Below are 15,319 nucleotides of genomic sequence, written 5' to 3'. Positions count from 1 at the left end.
GAAAATAACCAAGTGGCACAGAGAAACCACACTAACCTGGGAGATGGATATCAGCTCAGTCATAAAATATCTGTGGAACTGTAGACTGAAGATGAAAAATAGGACAGAAGGCGCAGACCATCTGTGATGCCTGCCAGCTGATTTTGAGTTTGAAAACAGCACCTGAAAAAAAAGGGGAGGTTTAGGACTCCTTTTCACTGGTTCAGCACATATTATTCTGCATCTGTGTACTGAGGTGTGTCAAACACTTTTTTTTCTTTCGAAGAGAACAAAATCCATATTTTCTGACTGCTGGGCCACCGAAGGTCTCTGTGAATGGCACCTCACTGTCCTGTGTGTGTGCTCTCCATTTCAGGTAGACTCCACCTGGCACCGCCGCTCCTTAAACAACAATGGCTGGCTTTGTATCCGGAGGGACTGTGTTCACCATCCTCCTCATTAGCAGGTAAGATGGGTTAGACGAGGAGAAATACAGCCACTGGGATGTGCAGCCACAAAGCTATCGTAACAGGCAGGCAGCATAATCAAGTCATGTCAGATTCAAATTTGTAACAACACTCTTGCTCAAGCTTGGCGAGCTGAATAGGCAAATAGAGAGATACTCTGCTGTGTCGTTTCACTGCAAGCCATCAATACTCGATAGCAACTCCCCTGTGCATCAGACCAGAAGCATTGAAATTCCATTGTCACTGCCATGACACCGCTGAGCAGCACCAATAAGGCGGTCTGCAGCGGCACATGCATCAGGCTTTGCTTACAATAGGTGTAATAATCCCTGCAGAGGTCATGCAGAGAGAATGATGGGATATTTTGGTACACGTTTTGTCTGTTACTGTGAAGACAAGCCTCTCCTCTTCTTGTCAGTTTATTTTCAAACTACAGAATGCACTTTGCACATTTTCGATAAGCCAGTCCCTCTGGGTGCCGTTGCATCCTGATATAAGATATTCTCTGCATAGCACGGTGGTTCTGGGCACAATCAGTGCTGTGGTTAATATACTACAGCGGCTTGGTTGGTTCTCAGTGATACCTTATGCATCGGCTTTTGTTGCAACTGCTTTGGCCGTCAGTCTCTAAAGCTATAGGAGGACTTTGACCATATAACCACACAGAGCATGAAATGAAAGCTCATAGATCCATGATTGATTCCTCACGCCAGAAATGCCGAGCGGGTCAGTTTAGCATCAATCATCGCTGTGTTTCTGTGTGTCAGCTGTAACTGTGGCCGCGCTACAGCCACAACACTGTGGCTATCCAACCCGATCTCATCAGGTCATCAAGAGGCAAATTCGCCACAGTTAATCAGGGGTGAGACATTTCCCCCGTCTACGCTGTTGCAATTAAAGTTGAATGTTGTGTCAGATGTCAACAGCCCTTAAGAGTATAACATTGTACGGGTCATCTCTGTCCTTTACTAAAAAGCCTGTAATGAATTAAAGGAAGCACAGGTTCTGTTGTGGTAAAAAATATAATTTTAACTATAAATCTTCATACTTTCCTTGTAATTTTTTACACATTTCCCTCAATGCTCTTCACATATTCAGAGACTAAGTCATTGCCACATATATGCCATGCGACTGAACAGACTGTGCACTGGTTAATTTTCACTCTTTTAGCTGATTTACTGTAGGTTGACTAATCCTGAGTAATCTAATGATCTCACTTCTCATTATAGGGAGTATCTTAGATCGACATCATTGCCTCCGGGGTGCAGAGAATGTGCACAGAGAAAATAAGTACATAAGCGATGGCGCGAAGCTATAGGAGCAAACCAGACATTTTCACAACCCTGGTGGAAAATGTTTTCTCATCGTGACCTCCGTGACATTTTGTGTAACTCAAGAAAATGGTTTATGCTGTGTTCAAACTTAACTCTGTAAGTATGCCACATGTGTACGTATGAGGTGCAGGTCAGTTCATAATGTAGCCTTGCCTGCTTTCACCCTGACCCGTGTGATTAGGAGAGCTGGGCTTGGTTTCAGCCAGCAGAATACAAATGCACTCGAGCCATTGCCACGAACATGCACTGCCTCATCAGTGACCTGGCATCTTTATGAATTTGACCTACAGCCTTGACAGCCCAGGAACTGCCAAGACCATTGCCTAAGAATAAATGAGTATCTCTTTATAGGTCACAAGTTGCAGCAATGCAGCCCCTTAAATGATGATTAAAGTCACACATGAATCTACCGGCGAAGCCCGACAAGGACATGAATGACCTTTTTGAACTCTTTGTGAGGGGAGCTCTGATTTGTGGGCGAAACACATGCTTCGTGTTGAAGATATACGACCAGTGGGGGCTCAGTACTTTAAGAGACGCAGCACCGGCAAATGTTTGAGTGTCAGTCCAGCTTTAGTTAACTTCCTCGTCTCATGTTCCTGTGGCTCCCTCTGAAAGACCTGGCAGCATCTGAACATTGTTTTTCTTCTCCCAGTCAAAAGAACAAAGAGAGGGATTCAAGACGAGAGGCTGAGGATCACAGCTGAGCTTGTTATAAAACAAGCAGTTGCTTAAAAACAGTCTCATCCGACGCAGCCAGTCGTGACTTCAGCTGACACATAAACTATTTACTGAACGCTTGCTAAATGTAGCAATGAGGTGCACCATGCACATGATTCAAACACAATGTATTTATCTATCCACTTATCTGGCCTTAGTTTTAACAAGAGGATCACACTGAGACTCGAGTCTCTTTTGCAAGAGAGCTTAAAAGACTCAAAGAAAAACAAGTCAGAAACAACAGATGAAGAGAAAAATGCCCATAAAAAGAGCGAAAAACCAAAGCGACAGAAGGTAAATGCAGCAAAAAGATATTCATGGTAAGTATTTCAAGAAGTAGAATTTAAGAGATTTAAAAAAAACATTTTTGCTCTTAGATTATAAGGCAAACTATAAAATAATCATGACAAGACAATACATGTGGCCTGCTATACTTAACAATTTAGCCTAATTAGTATACCCCAAAGTAAATTTGACATTCATAATATGTGTATAACATATTATATTAAATATTCCATGCAAAAAGCTACATTTTCTTCATCTGTGTAATGGGGCAGTTTTGCATATTAAAATACCCTCAGGGTTGAATGAATTTACAGTATATTCATATCATAAGTTAAAAGTAACTGCACTCCTCCGCAAGTAGCTCAGCAAACCTGTACTTCAAGATGCAGGCTGCAGCATCAAAGCAATCAGGCTTTATTTTTCTCATTTAATCTCTCTCAATGGAATTGTCACACAGCGCTGTCTGTAATATATGGCAGCCAGGGGCTTCATGGCACTGACTCCTGTATGCGCAGATGAAATTTCACCTGAGCTTATTACAGATTAGTGGCTTACATTGCACATGCTTTTCTTGCTTTTAATCAAGGGACATGACATGCTTCAGTGTAGCAATACATTTTATGTCAGCTTTTTTTTTTTTTTTTTCTTTTTCCCTTGACTGTCACTGGACTGTGAATGAGAGATTAGTGTAACCTTATGACCAGACATGAATGAACTGTCTCAAAGCCGTTACCAAAAAGGACACATCTTCAGAAGAACATGGGAAGGGATTACGGCTGTGGCAGAGGACTGCACCATGTACTTGATTTCAAGGTAGTGAGGCTGCATCCATTTCATGATACTTTATGTTCTCAATGCACTACATTCAGAAGGCAAAATTTGTACTTTTTACTGCATTGCGTCTGTCTCATGGTTGTAGCCACTTTGCAGAATAAACCTTTTACATACAGAAAGTAAAATTAAAATAAATTAAATTTCTAGAGCTGAAACTACCCAACAGTAAGGAAGAGTTAGACCTAAATCATTAAAATACTTCCTACAGGTTAATGCATCAATAATTTAACACTCTGAAAGGAATCATTCTTCACAAGGATGACTTTTACTGTGAAAAGCCACTAGAGGCTGGATAATTGGCCCACCACCAAGGCGTCCGATAAGAACTTGACAAACAGCTGTCTCAGTGCAAATCCAAATATTTAATGAGAGCGGAGCTGTCCATAACGTCGGAGGTGGTTCTGGAACAGAAAACATAAATGGGAGAATACACATCAACACTCATCCATAATTATTTAATAACATGAGAAATACTTTCCATAATTCACATGTATACAATATGCTAAGGATAGGCATGTGGACAAACAAAGCATTATTAATAGAACTAACAAACCATAGAATATCCATTAGAGCATGCATAAATAAAATGCTAAATTTAACATTAATTTCTATAGCACAGAAAGCTGAGGTAGAATTTGTCCTTAATGTGTAATTTCCATCAATAGTATAAACCACTCTGACTGACTTACTGGTCTCCATTGGGCACACAGCGGCTTTAATTAATTAGGCCGTCTGCTAACGTTCATGCCAATACATTAAGGCAAATACCAACATATTATCACACAATTAATGTACACACCTCTATAAATACATAACGATGATGTTAGTGTCAAAGCAATAATATGAACACTGCTGCTGAGTGGACTATCATGTGAAATAAATATTAATTACACATAGTGATGAGCTCCACTTGAAGACAATAAACCCAGGCATGCAACAGCTATTGGGAAGCAATTAACGCCGCAGCAGCTATGAAGTGATTGCTGCTCACGTCCTGCAGAACAAAGTCTGTGCACCGCAGTCCAAGTCCTCTCTCGCTCCCAAACTCGCTCCAATGTTAATTAGGTCTCAGCGGGCCAGCTCTGAGCGCTGATTGGTCGATTCCGGGTGTCGAATCTCATGAGCGAGGGAGAAGGTGAGGAAGTCAAAGTAACAGTGAGAAAGTCTGGCCTACATTTACTTTTCAAACTTAGCTGCATTTTTTTCATGACTACGACACTTTTACTTTGGTAAAACTTTGAGTGGACTTTACCTTTACTAATACTATAGTACTATACTTAATAATACTATCTTGAGGTGGAAAATGTACACACATTCTCAAGTAGAAGTACAGACACTTGTGTAAAAAAAAAAAAAAGGCTGTTAAAAGTACCTATTGCTTCAACGACTGTACTTCTACTTTTACTCAAGTAAATGTAAAGCACAGGTTCTGGGATGCACTCAAAGTACAGAAGTTAAAAGTAGTAGTACCCAAAGAACATTTTTACAGCCCTTTTTTCAACAACTGGCTCTTTCTGCTAGTCGCTGCTCTGAATTCGCTCGGTTGGCGATGTTGGCTGGTTCACTTTCGTCCATGTCGCTGCAGCTCCCTGTCACAGACATCACACTCTGTAGAATTTCTCCGCATTCAAGTCTCCCTCTTTTGTCTCTTTCGTCTCGTTCCATCTGTCGTGAGTGATATGCATGGATGGATACACCAAGGGACCGTCTTTTATGTGTTTTTGTCCCATCCATTTAGGCTGAAATTGCATTCAAACTAAAGTAATGAGTCATGTAAGGAGTAGAAAGCACAGATACTTGTGTTAAAATGTAGGAAGCAAAAGTAAAGATGCAGATACAGATACCTGAAAAATTTAGTACAGTAACCGCCTCTTTTCCATTTTGCCATTTTTTAGGATTTTAGCACTTTTCCACCTTTGCCTGTAGCACAAAATGACCATAATACATCTGTGGGGTGCAGATATATCCATTAATGCCAATGACTCAGTGATGGAGGATGGTGCGTGTGTTTGTGTGTGTGTGTGTGTGTGTGTGTGTGTGTGAGAGAGAGAGAGAGAGAGAGAGAGAGTGAGTGAGCAAGCTGCAGGCAAAAAGGCTTTGTTCTCAATTCAAAAAAAGCAAATGACAAAGCAACAATAACATGGCAATATTTTTAATCAGGATGTCCTACCTTACAAGACGTTTCTGTTAGATCTTTGCTCTAATTAGCTGGCTTCCTTTCCTCTGCTGTGAAAATAGGACTTTGTTTTTTGAGTCAGTAACAGGCGCCGTAGCTCCTGGGACGGGATGTGGTTGGGGTGCAATTGCTGCAGTTACTGCTGTTTTCCAATGCAGGTAATAGATTTCAGTTTGAACCTTTTGATAGCACTGAAGTCAGACTATTGGCCACATGTGACCTGGCGTGCAGTGGGTGCACAGAGCAGTAATACTCTGCTGTGTTGTTTACATGAAGGTGAAGTTTGAAGACTGAGTGGACAGAGCCTAAATTGCTAATATAAAATATGAAACACAAGAGAAAACCCCCAGTGCTGACCTTTGTCAGAGAAACTGAGACTCCGCTCCAATTGCTTTGGCTCATCCAGAGATTAGTTTTAATAGAGGAGAGTGATTCTTTTGATAAGTTCATGCTGTAGGCTGCATGATGATGTCGCTTGTGATTGTTGTCAAAATTTGATCTAAACACATGTTGCACGTTGAACTCGACTTACCTTCGAATTGTGCACTTTGCTTTGTCAGCAGTTCAACCAAAACTTCCTCTTTTGGGACAGCGATAATTCTGCATTTGAAGTTTTAGGATAGAGTCGGTCTTCAGAATTCACTAAATAGTATTAGACTGACATGGTGTTGCATGAAGTAGCGCTGAGGTGATGAAATGATCCTAGATTTTGCTGGTCCAGCTGGCCCAGTACATCGACTTGTATTTCTAAGAGACATGTCCCCTGGTGACATTCTGACTACAGACTGGTTTTAATTTATCCTTGAGCAACATGGTGGCTCATTTCTTCAGAATTAAATAACTAAGCAGTTGAGCCTCTTTTCATTTTTGCAAAATCCACTTCCCTGTCTGCTATGCTGGACATTGGTAATTGCATTTGTACGCCCAGTTGGAAGCCATCATTTATCAGGTTCTGAAGCGAAGCAAAGGACGTAAGCAAGAGCCTTCCAACTGTACAATATAATCAAACCAAGAAACACTTTTTTGTGTTCATTAAGTTTCATTATATGTCTCCTATCTGGAACAATAACCACCCTTGGCTGGCTTCTCTGTGATTTCAATTTTCTCAGTGGATAGTCACGGTTCTGGAGAATTCTTGTTGATATTTCAATCAGCAGGGACGTTGCCATTCCCAGTTCTGGCTACTGTTTAATCTTACTCTTTGTGCAGTACTGTGAACCACTGACATGTCCAAGAATTGCTATGATGGCCCCCATCTGCTATTGCCATCCATATTTGACTTGGCTTTCTATGAGCTAGCTTGGCTATGGTCTTTAATTTATGACAAATCACTCACTCACAGTATCAGCGCTCTTACCACCTTTACGATCTGGGAGACAGACCTCCAGATTTGTGAACATAAATTAAACACACTGTTCTTTAACAATTGATTGATTTTAAATTTGCATGATGGGCTGATTTCACCCCTGACTGCAGATGACAAATGTGACAAATGTTCCCACTTAGCAGTGGAGAATTCCTGTGCACATGATTTGGTTCTCTAACTCGATAACTTTAAAAGTCATCTGAATCTTGAGAGAGTTTGTGTTTTGACATTGTTATTTCAAAATAACAGTGTCCATTGATTTGTACATTCGGAGTAAGGAGAAGCACAGGCTTGTGAAATAATTCAATAAAAGTGACTTTACTCTTAAAATCTAGTCAAATACAGTAACTAGAGTACTTGTTTTTAGGTTCTTATCACTTTTGCCGATTGGTGGCCTTGGACTGAACTGCCATCACAATCGAATATGGCAAAGTGTGTTTCTTTGTCATTATGCAAGACTGATGGCAAAACCTATTAAATAAACCATAAATAGAGTGCTATCAAAGAGCATAATACGTTGATAAAGGCGTACATATTTCATCAGTGCACACGCTCTCTCGCTACCACTGGATATACACAATGATATGGATATGTTTCTAGTTTTGCCGCCTTTCACATCATAGCCTGTATGCAATATTTATGTCTCACACACTTTTATTTATTCAATATCATGCACCGCTCCATCCATCACCTGCTGCATCTCAGACACCACCGTTCAGATTTTGACCAAGTTTGGGTTAATTATGTGTCTTATCATTTTATTCCATTGATTTCCCAGAGGGGGTGCTATAATTACAGATCAAAACAAAGTGCCGTATTTGTTTGATTGGCCCAGCAGGGGGTTGCATCATTTGTAGGGAATGCAAATGATGCAGCTGAAGTCTTCATTAAAGATGAACTAAATCGTAAACCCAAATCCCTGCGTAGCCTGTCCTTTACTGGTGAAAAGGAGGCTGTGTTGTCTTTGATGGCAGGGTGATGGCACCACCCAATGGACCAGACACACTTCTTTTCACCATTAGAGGTCAGGATTTTCTTTTGGGGTTTAGTTCCTCTTTATGTAAGTTGGATTTTATTGCTTAGATGTATGTAATTTTCATCCCTTGTCCTTGTTTTGTTGTTAAAGCCCAGCGAACTTTCATGGCACAGAGAAATAATGGAAATAATATTCAGAAATGGTGAAATGGAAAACAAGAAGCCATGAGTGAAAGTACCACTTAGGATCCTCTGGCAGCGGCTGTGGTACATATAATTATATGAAAGCCTATAAATTGTACAAAGATCAAAAGCGGCCACAGTTGCCCTGCAGGACTATCTCATTTTATCCCCTTGTTGGAATCCCTTATCTCAGACATATGAACTGCGGAGAGGTCAGTGCTTCATCTCTTATGCAGCCTTTAAATCAAGCGACTGAGCTGCCACGCAGAGGCAAGCCATGCCATTCCTTCTGGGAGTGAAGTTTTTGTGAATCTAGTTGAATGATTCACTATCCGCAGACAATCGTTACACACAAGGACCTTGCTGGTCCTGACCGTATTTGCAGCAGAGTGTCCGAGTTTCTGCCAAGGTTTGTTTCAAATCCCAGCACGACACAGCTGGAACCATGGATAAGGTTATAATTATGATGATAATGAATGGTAGCGTAGTGCTATGCTAATTAATGCTAAACAGAGATCTTACATTAAGATGTGGGCTTTCCTCTGAAAAATGTCTGAGTTTCAGATAACATATAATAAGGAATCACATGGTGGGTTAAGCTGGGTGTTAGCAGATAGCTTAGACTGGATTGGCCCTCTAAACCCAAGATCACAGAGCCATGTTTTTGTATCTTCCTGTCCATTAAAAACTCTCTCGCAAAGTTAGCAGGCTCTTGCAAATAGGATTGTCACGCGTCTGCTTGTTCTCTGATATACCACAGCTTTACAGGCTGCACTTCCTGATGATCCCAGGATAGTCCTTTAAAGTAAAACTATAATTGGATTACTATTGGTTCAGAGAAAGTTCAAACTGAGAGGCTTTGAAAGATTTTTTCTCTTTCTTACAGCTGAGCAAAACCTCGGGTTAAAGGTTACTCCAAAGCAGTCAATATTTGTGGGCATGAACAGAACAAATCTGAACTGTAATATTTTCAGGTGCAGAACAGATAATGACAAGATGAGTGATTTTGTGGACCCTCCTAAGCTAAGACCCTCCTGAGCTGTTTTTTGTCTGCTTTTTCCCATGAAATGTACCTCGCATTCCTCTCTTAGTCAGTTTTACCTCCTCCCGTGTCATTCCCTGAGGAATTCTGTGGACTTAATACCTAATATTGTCACAAATGTGGATCTCAGCTCTCTATTTTATGCTGTGGCTTGAAAAAGTCGGCTCTGCTGGTCTCAGATTCTGTGCCATGCAGGGTCAAGAGTGTGCAGGTTTTCATTCCAACCAAACACTACACCTGCTGATTTTAATAATTAGTTTCCACCTCTCTGATTGAAGTTGTGCTAATTAGAGAAATCAGCTGGCGAGCTGAATGAAAATCTCCTGGCATGCTCGTGGTCTTCCATGGCACCTGGAGACCGCAGATCCTCTTGACCTTTAGGAACAAAGAATTGGTTGTGAATGGTGCTGCTGCTCTTCAAAGGGAAAACCAACAAAGTCTGAATGGCTGAAAATAATAAATACCACACTAAATACCACACTTTCCAGTTCATTTCTCCAAATTAAATGTTATAGAGGGGCTGGCATAATCTCTCACTTCTGTAAGAACTCTTCCAGTGAAGTATTATTTTAAACATTTGAGTCAGGTTTCCTTGGCAAGATACCAACCCGTTAGGCACAGCTGTATTTGTTGTTCTGCAGTGTGAACTTAATGTGGCGTGTAACGTGCATAGTTTTACTTCTGTAACAGGTCCATCAGAAACAAAGATATTAAAAAATTATGCATCACAAAATGAGCTTTAAATATTAATTCTGCATGATGGTAGGCTATCATATTTTTAGACTATAATTAGACTTTTACTATACTTGCCCTGCAGATATTCTCTTTTTCCATGCCTACCTTTATGTTGCAGGAAACTGCAAAAACCTGGAAAAACTCTGTTGCTCCACTAACCCTTGAATAGCCTAGGGATTTGATTTAACTTCCTATGGATGTGACAAGGCTGCTTCCAGCCGCTGAAATCTTATGTTGTTGTAAGCAGCCTTACTTGCTTTTGACAGCCCTTAATTCATGGATTGGGTGGGGGAGCTTAAACAGGGTATATTTTAACTTTTTGGTTCATTTTGTGTGGCCCATGTACAAGTTTCTCAACAGTTCTTGGCTTGACAGTACTAATTACATCGTTATTTTGCATAGTATTGTTGTTTACTGTGTCATATCTCTGTGTTTATCATACCTTTGCACTACTCTGTGCCAGCGATGAGAAGAAAAAGGTATTTCCAGACATAATTTGGTAGAGGCACCTTTTTACACGCCTGTTGCCGTATTTTATCCAGCACTGCAGAGGAAATCACAGTTAATTATTCCGTTGAGTGGATATTTCTGGATGGTTTGTTTTTAGTTAACACTTTTCCCCGGTAATGGCAGCCTGCAGTAATGGACAGGAAAACAGTGATTACAGGTTTCCCTCGGAGGCATATATTATATGTGATTTTGCTGGAACAGCGTCTTGAGTGTTTGTCATGGTGCCATTAGGCTGCACATCATGTTGTTGGGCTTTAACAATGCAGAACATGCCTTCACCATCCTACACTTTTTCTCCATAGCTATATCAACACGACCACTTACCTAAAAAGCCGTCTAGTTTCCCTGATATTTTTAACTGTTGCTTTATATGCAGCACACATGGGGAATATTAAATTCACATTTATTAGACTGCACAAGGTGGGTGTACTAAGTCGGACTGCCAGTGGCTATGCTATGCCAAATCTAGCTGAAGAAAACAAAGAGCATGCACATCCCGCTCACTGCATTTTCAGGATTCAGTCCATTTTCAACAGTTTTCAGACTGGCGATGCTTTAAAAAATGATGTTTCAAATAGTTACGTAGACTCAGGGGTAATTAGAATCGCGCTATCTACAATATGAACCTCACAAAATATGACAAGCTCTTTATTGTCTTTTTTTCTCTGTGGCAGCATATTCACACTGTTGCATCCAAAGGTCCAGCATGCATCCAGACTTTCCACTTTCCTCATGGTTTTTCAGCCATATACACTCGATGTTCCCCAGTTTAAGAAACACTGCACCAAAGCAGCATGGGAGTCAGAGACCAGAAAAAGCTGCTTCCGTCAGCATTTTTTGGGAAAAAAAAAAAAAAAAAAAAACACTCAGCCCGTCTCCATCCCCAAACTTCATTGGCTTGAATTGAACTTTTTTTTTTTTTTTTTTTTTTTTTTTAAACTTCTGCCAGCAAGACTACATGGGGGCTTGTTTGTTTGAGCAACACATTTGAGATAACATCATGTCAGCAATGCTGCGGCTTGTATAATTCTCACTGTGATGCTGGAGATCTTTTGGAATTTGATGACATAGGCCCATGGTATCTGAATGGCTGAGCTGGTGAATATTTTGGTGCAGACTTTCTTGCCATAATAACAATGCACCATATGTATGAAACATTTCGGCTCATTTAATTTTTATAAAGCAACAGACTTCTGCCCACGGTATGAATAGCCAACTTTAGCTTTGTGGGCAGCAGCTATTTTAGCCTGTTGAGGAGATCGCCTGTCACTTTGACCGGAGTCAGACCTCTTCCTCAAAATCTATATCCTCTTTGTCTTCGGCTGAATGCTTGGCTACCCATAAAACCCCATCCAGTCCAGTTCCAATTAATGGAGAATAATCTGCCGGGGAAATTAACACTTTCTTTAATTAAAACGGGCCAAAATTCAATCCTTACAACCGGCTGGTGAGGGGTGAGTTCAGTGTGGATGTCATGAGGCGGGGCTGCTTTGTCTCTCGAGCTGCACTGTATAATCCCAGGAGGGCTACCTTGCCCTGGATTGTTTCTTACCAATTAAAGCATTTCTCTAAGATTCAGAGGTGTCCAAACTTGCATCAGTGTTTTTGCACTCGGTGGAAATTGTATTATCTTGCAGCAGTGGACATCATTTTGTTCAGCAGCAGGGAGAGGAGCGAGCGCCTGCATGGCACCCAGACATCCCAGTATAGCCCATTAAGGAGACACACATACAATCAATTCCTCATGGCTGACTGTAAGACCGGTATCTTGCGATCACGGCTCAGAGAAAGGTGAAAAAAGCACTGAATCTATACTCACCAGGCAGAAAACAGGCCATCACTGCTCCCCAGAGGCTGCACTTTTAATCACTCTGTTGTTCGGAGTGTAAGAAGAATTATTTCATGTTATTTTAGTTGACATGTCTCTGTGGACTCACTTTATTGTTTCGATGATCACGTGTCTCCCATTTGTCAGGAGGCATTGTACCAGTACAGTGGTATACTGTGCAAAGAATTCATTGATCTGTTATCGGGAGCATTACCCATTATAGCGTATGGATTTTTTTCAAACTTGCACAACTTTGCTGTAATGGCAAATGCAGCAGCGGTAAATGGGTTTTGTCAACATGCCGCCAGCATGCTCCACAAGTGACAAATGGCGATCGGAAGCGGCCAGCGCTTGCAGAAGACGTGCCGGCAAGACAAGTAATGCAACATATATGAACGCTCTGCGAAATTTGAGCGAATGACTTCAGCTGGCTGTTGACCCGGGATGCTGCTTCGTGTCTGATCGTGCCGGTGCTTGTAATTGATTGAATGCTGAGCTATAGAGCGCTCAACAATTTGATCCAGCCAAGTTAGCAGGACTTCAGTTTAATTGTCTGGGGATAATAGAGTGGAACGTTTCATTGATCAAGCTCACTCTGTCCCCTACGCCAGCAAGGGACCACGCTTCCAGGGCTGTGTCTCCTATTAGTGCACCTGAAATAAATTTGAAACGGTATGTTAGAATAAAAAAAATAATAATAAAATAAAATAAAAAAACACATTGCAGCATTTTTCAGCAGAGGATGTTGAGCAGGCTTAACCAGGCAGAATGTAAGGAACTTTTGCATTTCAGTGGCCAATTAAAAACCAGTTGATAGTTCGCTGGGTGGCTCTCTGGGTATTAACTTCTCAAGATATCTGTAGTTTCTCATTTTTTTCCCAATTTAACGCCAGAAAGAAGCCTGAAGTAGCCATAGACATATCAAAGTGTTGCTGTGACATGCACTGCTCATTTGTCTGCAGCACAGTGTCACACATTCGGAGTATAATTTTGAGCGAGATCTCCCATGCAGATAAAGGAGGTTTATGAGATTCAGACGTCGGTAGGCTCGTGAAGAGAGTAAATGTTATGCATTTGGCAGGAGGGAGTTCTTCTACTCTCCTATGTGGAGGGGCTTAGGGAGCTGCCTGGGATAGCATGAAAGGGAGAAACAGCTTCTTTTATCCACAAAGCCTCAGACACAAACTCAGGAGGACTTTTTTCGTGGTGCCTCGTTGCCTGCCTTTGCATCTCAGAGCTTGGAGTGGCTGAGGGCCTGAGGACGCCTCGAAAGTCCCCGATGAGCGAGAGAATAATCTCTGTGTATAAGAGCGGCAGCAACTTTTCTCAAATCCTATTTCACAGCAGCAAAAATGAATATTCTCTGCAAAAAGAAGAAAAGAAGACATTTAATGCAACCTGACAGGCGAAGAATCCAGTATGAGGCTAACATTGCACAGCGCACCTTGAGGATGGAGCTAATGCCATATGTTTTACCTGTTCTCCCCAGACGCCTGTCACTAGATGAAGGATGCCTCCTCTGACTTAGCCCCAGGCCAACCGAGGAAATCGTGAGGGCATTCTATATTCAGACCTCTGTGCAGTGAAACGGTTAATCCTGTTCCAGCCTTGTGTGGAGAGAGAATTAACCATTGTCTAAGGGTTTTCCATTTGATCCGGCTCTGAATTAAGATACAAATGTCATTAGCAGCCATCGGAGTGACTTGAATGCGCCTGATTCATTGACCTTGTAGATCAATTGTGGACTCACTTTATCTCACATGGAGCTTTTGAGTGAGGAATTTTCCTACAGCCATGTCAGATATGATACCAACAAATCCTCTGAAGAGGTCACCTAATGTCATGCAACCCTCCAAAGCAAATTACACAATTTTGTATCCCAAGCGGAAACCCAGATAAATATTATTTGATCGATGGTGTAGAAAAGGAAGAAAAGGGGAGAAGTAAGTATGAAATGAATGTTTATGCAAATGAATGACAGCATCTCAAATCTGGAGGCTCTTTTTCTTAGAAAATGGTGTTGTGGAGCCAGTGAGCCTTCCAGTCTTTGGGCATGTGTTACAGGAAAACATAATCTCTGCGATGAAACGGTGTCCCTGTTTCATCAAATCCCATTACGCCCAGCTTTTTGAACATGCTCTGGAATTGGGAATAGGCATTCAATCAAATTGCTCCCTGTGTGTGTGCACAGAACACACGTGTTGCATTCCTCCGCCTTGTGCAGCTGAAGTGTTATGGCATGCCAGTGGGTGCAGGGATTTCGCTGTAGCACAGAGAAAGCCAGCTGAGGGAGTTAGGGAATAAGGAATGACACAAATCGATGGCGGAAGAGTGAGAAGAACTGGTTTTGAGTTGAGTACTGCTGAGCGGGAGAAAGAGCAGGCGAAGAAGAGGGAGAAAGGGTCCACAGAGAGCGTTACTCAGCTCCTCGTCTCTGCAGGGGTTATGTTGGACTGAATTAATCTGTTTTGAAATGTGCAAGAGCTGCGTGGACTGATGTCTTGTGTGCATCAGAGGTGGGGGAGGAAGGATGGTGAGGGGGCAGGGTCAGGAGGTCCGGAGGAAGGCTATGTCATGGAAAAGAATCTGAAAAGGCGAATTCCCCCACAGGGTTTGACTCGTCTTTCCAGGCCACCCTGTCACCCCTGTATTACTCTGCCTCACCCTATTCCTCCGCCCACACATCACCCATCAAGCATGTAGGCCACAGTGTGCACCCCCAGTGCGTTACAGGTCACTGCCTGCTGCGCCGCACCAGCTAGCCAGATGAACGTACGCATTGCTTTCTGGAGCGAGTTTTCATGCTTCCTGTAGATGTGCAGTTTGTTTTTAGCAGCAGTGTGACCATGTGTGCAAAAGGGAAAGTGGAGTGGAACAATGTGGGT

General features: G+C 41.8%; 1 protein-coding gene across 1 annotated transcript in view; it reads left to right on the top strand.

Annotated features, from left to right (window-relative positions):
* The first annotated feature begins 422 nt into the window (after window positions 1–422).
* The window catches only part of LOC115372568 (gamma-aminobutyric acid receptor subunit pi), a 34,186-nt gene continuing 19,289 nt past the window's right edge, over window positions 423–15,319 (top strand). The window contains exon 1 of the mRNA XM_030070576.1: window positions 423–445. The gene's annotated coding sequence lies outside the window, so the exon portion shown is untranslated. The remainder of the gene's footprint in view (window positions 446–15,319) is intronic.

The sequence above is a fragment of the Myripristis murdjan genome, chromosome 15, assembly GCF_902150065.1.
Source record: "Myripristis murdjan chromosome 15, fMyrMur1.1, whole genome shotgun sequence".
NCBI classification, from domain to species: domain Eukaryota; kingdom Metazoa; phylum Chordata; class Actinopteri; order Holocentriformes; family Holocentridae; genus Myripristis; species Myripristis murdjan.
This window is presented reverse-complemented; position numbering and strand designations above follow the sequence as displayed.